Below are 8,333 nucleotides of genomic sequence, written 5' to 3'. Positions count from 1 at the left end.
GTTAAGAACAAAGCACATATCCTATACCCATTCACAAATTCAATTGGTTATCCGATATCGGGGTAAACAATCTCAAACCAGAAATTGACTTTTCTTATCCAAACATACACCTTTACGCTTCTTTTGTAGTTGATTGAATTGTTTTCTGTTAACATTGTTATTTTTACCTAATGGCTATATACCGTACGTATATATCATAACTTCAACTGATGAACCATGATATGAAGCCTAATTATTGTTGCAGATTTTGGATTGAAGAGGCAGGAAATTGAAAAGAAAATTGCAATGGTCGCCATATGTCTGGTCTAACGACTAAAAAGCGAACAAAAGAAAAGTATGCCAATTTCAAAACTGGTCTTCATCTTCTACTCCCTCTCTCTCAGAAAGATTATCTTAGTTTGACTTGGAAAGAACTTTAAGTAATAAAGTAGCACTTTTGAAATGTATGGTCCAAAACAAGCCTTAAATATTTGTGTGGTTGTATATTATCTCATAAAGTTAAATTATTTCTAAATATAGAAATGTGTCAATCTTTTTTGGACAAACTAATAAGGAAAGGAAGACAATCTTTTTGGGACGGAGAGTACTATATTGCCACCACTTACTTCCACGTCCTTTCATCCCCGCAGTATACCTAGCATGGCCTATTTACTGGATCATTCAAGGTTGTGTTTTCACTGAAATATGGGTCATTGCCCATGAATGCGGCCACCATGGCTTCAGTGATTACCAATGGGTAGATGATACTGTCGGTTTTATCCTCTACTGTGCAATTTTAGTGCCATATTTCTCGTGGAAATATAGTCATCGCCGTGACCACTCCAACACGGGTTCCCTTGAGCATGATAGAGTGTACATTCCCAGGCTTAAATCCGAACTAAGATGGTTCTCCAAATATCTGAACAGTCAACTAGGACGAGTACTCACCCTTACCTGCACCCTCACTTTTGGCTGGCCTTCTTACTTGACCTTCAATGCTGCAGACCTTATGATCGCTTTGCAAGTCATTATGATCCATATAGCCCGATTTATAGTGACCGTGAGAGAGAGTACAAATCTACATATCATATGTAGGTCTGGTTGCAGCCATTTATGTGTTGTGTCGCATTGCTTTGGCAAAAGGGCTAGCTTGGCTTGTATGCATCTATGGGGTGCCCCTCCAAATTATGAGCAGCTTTGTAGTGTTACTCTCGTTTTTGAACCACACTCACCCCTCAATGCCACATTTTGATTCTTCCGAGTGGGATTGGCTAAGGGGAGCTCTAGCTACGGTAGACAGAAACTTCGGTGTGCTAAATAAGGTCTTCCACAACGTTATAGATGCTCATGTTTTGCATCATCTATTCACAATATACCACATTACTATTCAGTGGAGGCATGTAGCGATTCCCAAGTGGGAATAGCCATTAACATTAACTAAAAGAAACTAAAGAGAAGAAGAAAGGAAAATGTAGATAAAAATTAGGTTTTCATTCAACATGATCTGGTAAAACGCGAATACAGGGTATTTAACACTGACCCAAACAATCTAACCGGGTATTTAACACTGACCCAAACAATCTAACCAACCCGACACGTGGCAACTACAGCTGTGACCAACTTTAGGGACTAAAAAGTAAATAAAAAGGACCCAAATGACATTAGACAAACTTAGGAAACTAAATACATAAAGTGGAAATAAAATAGGAACCTCTCAATTGTTACAAGGCAACCAAAGCTATCAAGCCATTACTCGGAGAATACTACCTATTTGATGGTACCCCCATTTTATAAAGCAATATGGAAGGATTCAAAGGAGTGCATCTACGTGGAAAAAGATGAAGCATCTCAAGACAGAGGGGTCTTTTGGTATAAAAACAAACTGTAAAGGATGAAAAAAAACAATTAGTTATAACTTGCAATTTGGTTCTATATATAGTTTCTCGTTTTATATCGTATTTGTCACGCCCAAAACAACTGGAGGAACGCGACGCCCCAATGCCGTCAACTGCCACCAAACAAACCACATAGACCAGTCTACCCATATCCATGAACATGCATTTCATAAACTTACACTAAACCCTTGAAATCTTTCCAATAAAACATGTCTGAGTAGCCTTATCAGACTATAGGTTATGCTAGCTGATAGTCTGAATCATGATATAAAGTTGTAATGTAATCAGAAAGAGCTCACAACTTTGCCAATTTATATAGAACACAAAATCATAACTTGAAAAAGAAAAGTTTGAGAAAGGGGCACCCCTACTATACCCCTAAATTACAAGCAAGCCCACAATGGCTGAAAAACCGATGTTGCTTATTGCTTGCAGGCTCGATCAATCCCAACGAGAGAAGGTAGTGAAAGAGAAGTGGAAGGGATTTATTTTATGTACAAAGTATGTCAACCTATTATCATAACTCAGCCTGTATGTGAATTCGTGTCTAGAACTACAGAAGTTCTCGAGATTTATTTCTTGTCCTTGTTCGAGATAAATTTTGTTAGCAGAAAATAAATAATTGCAATCATAAAACAAATATGAGAAAAAAAAATCATTTTATTGATTATTTTGTGAGTACAACTCTGGATGTATCACTTGATTCTAATCTCCGTGTTGTTCGCTTTGACTCGAGGGTTACTGTAGCGTATTTCTCGAATCAAGGATGAACTTTTGTTGATGTGTTAAACCTTCGAAGAACTTTGAGCAGCACTTTGAATTGTTCTTGAGGGAAGACGTCTCTCGAACTCTCCTTCCTGTTAAAGACCTTTGCAGAAGCCTTGTGTAGATGTTGTTGCTCTCCTTCACCTCTAGTCAATGATAATATGCAGCTTTCAAGATGTCTTCAAAAGGGGATGGACTGTGACGCCTTTATATAGGTGTGAGTTAGAGCTTTGGGATATTTTGGTCTCCAAGTAATTCTAACGGGCCTTGGGCTTGAAGAATATGGGCGGGCTTATCTTGTCAACTTAATAGGCTAACCTAATGCAATTTGGATTTCTTTCAAGTCATGTAATTTTGACGTAAATAATTAATCCGACTTTATTAACCAAAATTTGACTTGATCAACACGTCAATAACTTAGAATATAATCCTAATTTTGTATGAATTAATTCAATTAAAATTTTGATGTCTACTGTTTTAAATTGATGTTTAATTTCAAGCGAATCATTTAGACTTCTTACAAAAATATTTTTCTTAATGAACTTATAAATTTTATTTGGACAACGATGTCAGATGACTGTATCCTCCACTTATCTCAAGTGCGTATTGGGCATCAAGTAACCCTATATCCTCCCCCACCAAAAGAAAAAAGAAAGATAAGTTGTACACTATTTCACATCCATTTGATGTTGTCGTAGTGGCCTATTATTTTTTCTGGAAAAAAAAGAACGGCCCATGTACTGTAGTAGCTTATCAATTAGAAGTGGATAAGTTAACCAGCCGGATGAAGAGAGCAAAATGTTTTCGACCAGATTCTTCAATTTTTCATTCTTTTGGGGTTGAGCCATGTATTAGTACATAAATAGCTGTTTCTTGAATGGTTTATTGGAAGGGTTTGTTTTCATTTTTACCTGTCAATTGAAGTTATTACGAGCGCAATCCAAAATATATAAAACATATACAGTAATTACTATATTATATATGTATATTTATGTATACAATATGTATATTTATACTTAATGTATATAATTTATATATTTGTTGGCTATTTTGCAAATTAGATCACCGAGAGGCATTGAACTGTAATTATCTTTTATTGTTACTGGAATAGAAGGAAGAATCCAGATGAAAAAGCAAAAAAGTTTAACAAAAATCCATATTGAACTTCTGAGATCGCTCCAAAAGACAAAATCGACATATTGGACACAGTGTTTTAAAAGGCGAGGGCGTAAGGCGGGGCGTTTTACGTACGCGGTGAGGCGTAAGTCCGAGGGACGGGCGTAAGCCCCATGGGATTTTAATTTTTAGTATTTTATAAAATGATATAATTATAATAAATACTTTTAAATAGGTGAAATAGCGTAAAAATTTGAAATAGCATACATATATATATATACATATATATGTATATATATATATACATATATATGTATATACATATATATGCTCCACCCAAAAAAAAAGCCTATTTATATATATATATATATATATATATATATATATATACACACATATATATGCTCCACCCCAAAAAAAAAGCCTATTTAGATATATATATATATATATATATATATATATGCGCTCCACCCCCACAAAAAAACTAATTAGAACAACCTATTATACGCTACGTGTTTTAAAAGGCGAGGGCGTAAGGCGGGGCGTTTACGTGCACTCGGTGAGGCGTAAGCCTAGAGGCACGGGGCGTAAGCCCCATGGGGTTTTAATTTTTAATAATTTATAAAATGATATAATTATAATAAATACTTTTAAATAGGTGAAATAGCATAAAAAATTGAAAGAAAACTATAAATATATATATATATATATATATATATATATATATATATATATATATATATATGCTCCACCCCCACAAAAAAAACTAACTAGAACAATCTATTATACGCTACTTACATGTACAAGTGACTGCTCGTTACTTTTTTGAGATAGTAGAAGACAAGATAAATAATTGGAAAAGAACATATATTAGGCATTCTAGCAATAAAAAAAAGGTCTTGACATTTAAATTTAATGTTTCAGTTCCTTTTTAAAACATTTGAGTAATTACATGTTGACTTTTGAGAATTTGGGCATTATACTAAAGACTTATTTAACAAATTTCGTTTTAGTTTGAAGAAGTTTTCTCGGCTTACGCCCCAACACGCCTCAACAAAAAAAACTCGCCCCAAACGCCCGGGCGTACGCCCCAAATTGCTGGGCGTACGCCTTTCGGGACTTTCGCCCCGACCCATCGCCCCGGGGCATTTTTGGTACGCCCCGCCCTAGGGCTCGCCCCGGGGCTCGCCCCAAAAACGCCTTTTAAAACACTGTACGCTACTTACAAGTACCAGTGATTGCTCGTTACTTTTTTGAGATAGTAGAAGACAAGATAAATAATTGGAAAAGAATATATATTAGGCATTCTAGCAATAAAAAAAGGTCTTGACTTTTAAATTTAATGTTTCAGTTCCTTTTTAAAACATTTGAGTAATTACATGTTCACTTTTGAGAATTTGGGCATTATATTGAGGACTTATTTAACAAATTTTGTTTTAGTTTGAAGAGTTTTTAAGGGTTTACGCCCCAACAAAAACTAAACTCGCCCAAACGCCGGCGTACGCCCGAATTGCTAAGGCGTACGCCTTTGGAGACTTTCGCCCCGACCCATTTTTGGTACGCGCCGCCCCAGGGCTCGCCCCGGGGCTCGCCCCGAAAACGCCTTTTAAAACACTGATTGGACATCAATCATGGGTTAATTTCAAGTATGGGCACCAAATAGTGCACATTATAATAGTAAAACTATAATTATATATTTTATGTAAATTACTCTAAATACAAATGATCAAAAGGTTGAATTTTCGACATTCAACTACGACAGTCACTCATCATGTCAATACTTTGCAACTTCGTAAATTCCATGTCACCAAATAAAACAACTTCACCGGTGTACTAATTTTGACTACCATATTATACAAAAAAGACAATCAAAAAGTATTTAAATGAAAAAAAAAAAAAAAAAGGAAGAACAATTACAGTATAGACGCCATTGATTCTCTAGAAATTTCTAAACTACAATGTATTTGATTTGGAAATTTTCTAGAATTTAATCATTTTTATACTGTAATTCACTTAGTTCAATTACTTTACTATGATTTTTTTTTTTTTAATTTATTCATTTATCAGGCGTAAGCTACCAGACATGGAAATTTACAAGATGAAAGGATAACGTTCTTCCATCAACACATCATCATTCAACTTCTAAATTAATTCCTCCATATCAAAGTTTAAATTAAACGTGAAGAACTATTTTTGGAACTGAAATTGATAAAGATAAACATTGCTCAGTGCTTATCAAGATTTCCAATTTCTCCCCCTTATTTCATGTTCTACCAATCCAAAATATTCCTACTATTTTGCTCCAATTTCTAGCAGAGATGTTAGTAACATAGTGAAGGTCATGGCAGTTGATGAAAGACACAATCTTGATCACTTGCAAAGACAGAACAAGCATCAAACTCGTCAACCCAAAGGCAGATCACCCCAAATGGCCCTTGTTGGTAATAATCTAAATATTCCCTTTTGAACTTTTTCTTTATCTCTTTTTAGGCAGAATAGTCTGGGAGATCCCTGTATTTAACACTTTTTGACATCCCGGTATTTGTACTTTCATGTTTGTCAACTGAACCCCTCTACCCATCAAAATTGAGCATTTTAAACCCTTTTTCGATCTGTTCATGGTGCTTGTTGTTTAAACGCCTCCACGCTGGCTGCCACGTCAAAAAGTAACAATGTGTAGATGCCATGTCACATGGAAAATTAAAAAATAATTAAAATAAAATAATAAGAAATAAAAAAATAAAAAAAAAACAAACTTCAACCATTAATCCCCTCCCCATTGATTTCTCTCTCTCCCCTCACATTCTTCCTCCTTCCCATCTGTTTCTCTCTCTTCATGTTCTTCCTCCTCTTCCCTTCCAATTCTTCCTCTTTATATTATATATCATAGAAATAAAATTAAAAGGAATAAAGAAACCAAATTGAGACAAAAAATTAAATTTTTTGTCCAGATCGAAACGTTGGAGAAGAAGTTTGTGGTCCATTTCCATGGCTGAAGGCGTTAGGTGGTGGAGAAGAAGTTTGGTGGTCCATTTTTGTCTAGATAGAAAAGTGGGAGAATAATCACCGTTTTCTTTTTCTTTTTTTTACTAATTTGGAAAAAAGTACGTCTTGTTTGATTTTTAAAATTTGAGGCTAAATTTTCTCAAAAAACTCAAATCTTTCGGAAGTATTAATGGGTTAAAAACGCATGATTTCTATTTCAAAATCCTTTATGGGTTAATTTTGAGGTGTGGTGATTTTCGAGGATCTTTTGATTAACCCATTTTTGATTTGTTGGTATTTTTGATATTTTGATTGGTTTTCCTTCTACAAAGAGGTCACATAATTGAATTTCTAAAGAAGATTTGGAATATTGGCCATAGGATTCTATGCTCATGGTAAAGATTCAGATTTGAGAGAAGAAACAAACAAAGAAGATAGGGGAGGAGGGGAGAAAGAATTGGACAGAAAAAATTGGAGAGAGAGAGAGAGAAAAAAAAAGCCAAGAAAAAAGCTCATTTTTGTTCAACAATGGAGGATGAACATTGGGGAAGAAGATGACACCAACAAAATGGTTGTTGGTGCCTTTTTAATAGGCCTCATGCTCCTTAAACGAGTGTATCTCACGCACTTCCTTAAAAAATGCCACATAGGATGAGAGGGGTTTAAAATGCTCAGTTTTGATGGGTAGAGGGGTTCAGTTGGCAAACATGAAAATACAAACACCGAAATGTCAAAAAGTGTTAAGTACAGGGGTCTCCCAAACTATTCTGCCCTCTTTTTTTTTTTTTTTTGTGCATAATGCATGATGTTAAAGTGCTTGATGATGAATTGAGCTAAGGGCTATGGGCCAAACTGGCTAAGGGGCAATATGCTATAACAAAAATTTTATAGGATTTAAGTTGTAGGCATTTGACAGTATAAATAGGCTCAATATTATTTTTATTAGGTTATTATTAATGTGTATCATAGAGATTTACCTCTAATTATCTTTCACTTGCCACTAATTATCTTTGACTTGATGCATAAGTGTGTACAATTTAAATTGTTTCCTATATTGATATCAGAAAAGGCTCAAATATGCTGCTCATTCATGCTAGTCATTAATAGTTGGGCTAACAAATGTCACCGTCGTTACCATTTTGGATTATATATGCTATTACTCACTAACATAACTCTACTACTATTAGATTTTACCACGTGACATTATCTAGGGATTGCCAATATCACAGTTCATACTTTTAGTAGGCGTTTGGCTATAAAACCAAATATTTTTACTTTATCTGGTATTTTGGAGTTGAAGTTGAAGATGATTATAGTTTTTACAAAGAATATTTGGTTGTTTGAATGTATTGAAAGTGAAAAAGTGAAAAAAAGTTTTTTGGTGAATTCCAAATTCCAAATACAAATTCAGATCAGTTTTATCTGATATGGTTAAATACCTTTGTTGGCATTTTTAAATACTCGTCCTTTCTATTCCGCTTATAGCTCTGCTTTACTCTTTCAAGCAATTCCCTATTTCTGTTAATGTTTTGCAGCATATTTTTTAATTCTAGTCTAGATAGCATCAGCCTGCAGGGGCGGGGGGTAATTGCC

General features: G+C 34.8%; 1 pseudogene; it reads left to right on the top strand.

The window, feature by feature from the left end:
• The first annotated feature begins 75 nt into the window (after positions 1-75).
• On the top strand, positions 76-2,496 carry LOC132067233 (delta(12)-acyl-lipid-desaturase-like; annotated as a pseudogene).
• Positions 2,497-8,333: the final 5,837 nt, after the last annotated feature.

This window comes from Lycium ferocissimum, chromosome 8, assembly GCF_029784015.1.
Source record: "Lycium ferocissimum isolate CSIRO_LF1 chromosome 8, AGI_CSIRO_Lferr_CH_V1, whole genome shotgun sequence".
In the NCBI taxonomy this organism is placed as follows: domain Eukaryota; kingdom Viridiplantae; phylum Streptophyta; class Magnoliopsida; order Solanales; family Solanaceae; genus Lycium; species Lycium ferocissimum.
This window is presented reverse-complemented; position numbering and strand designations above follow the sequence as displayed.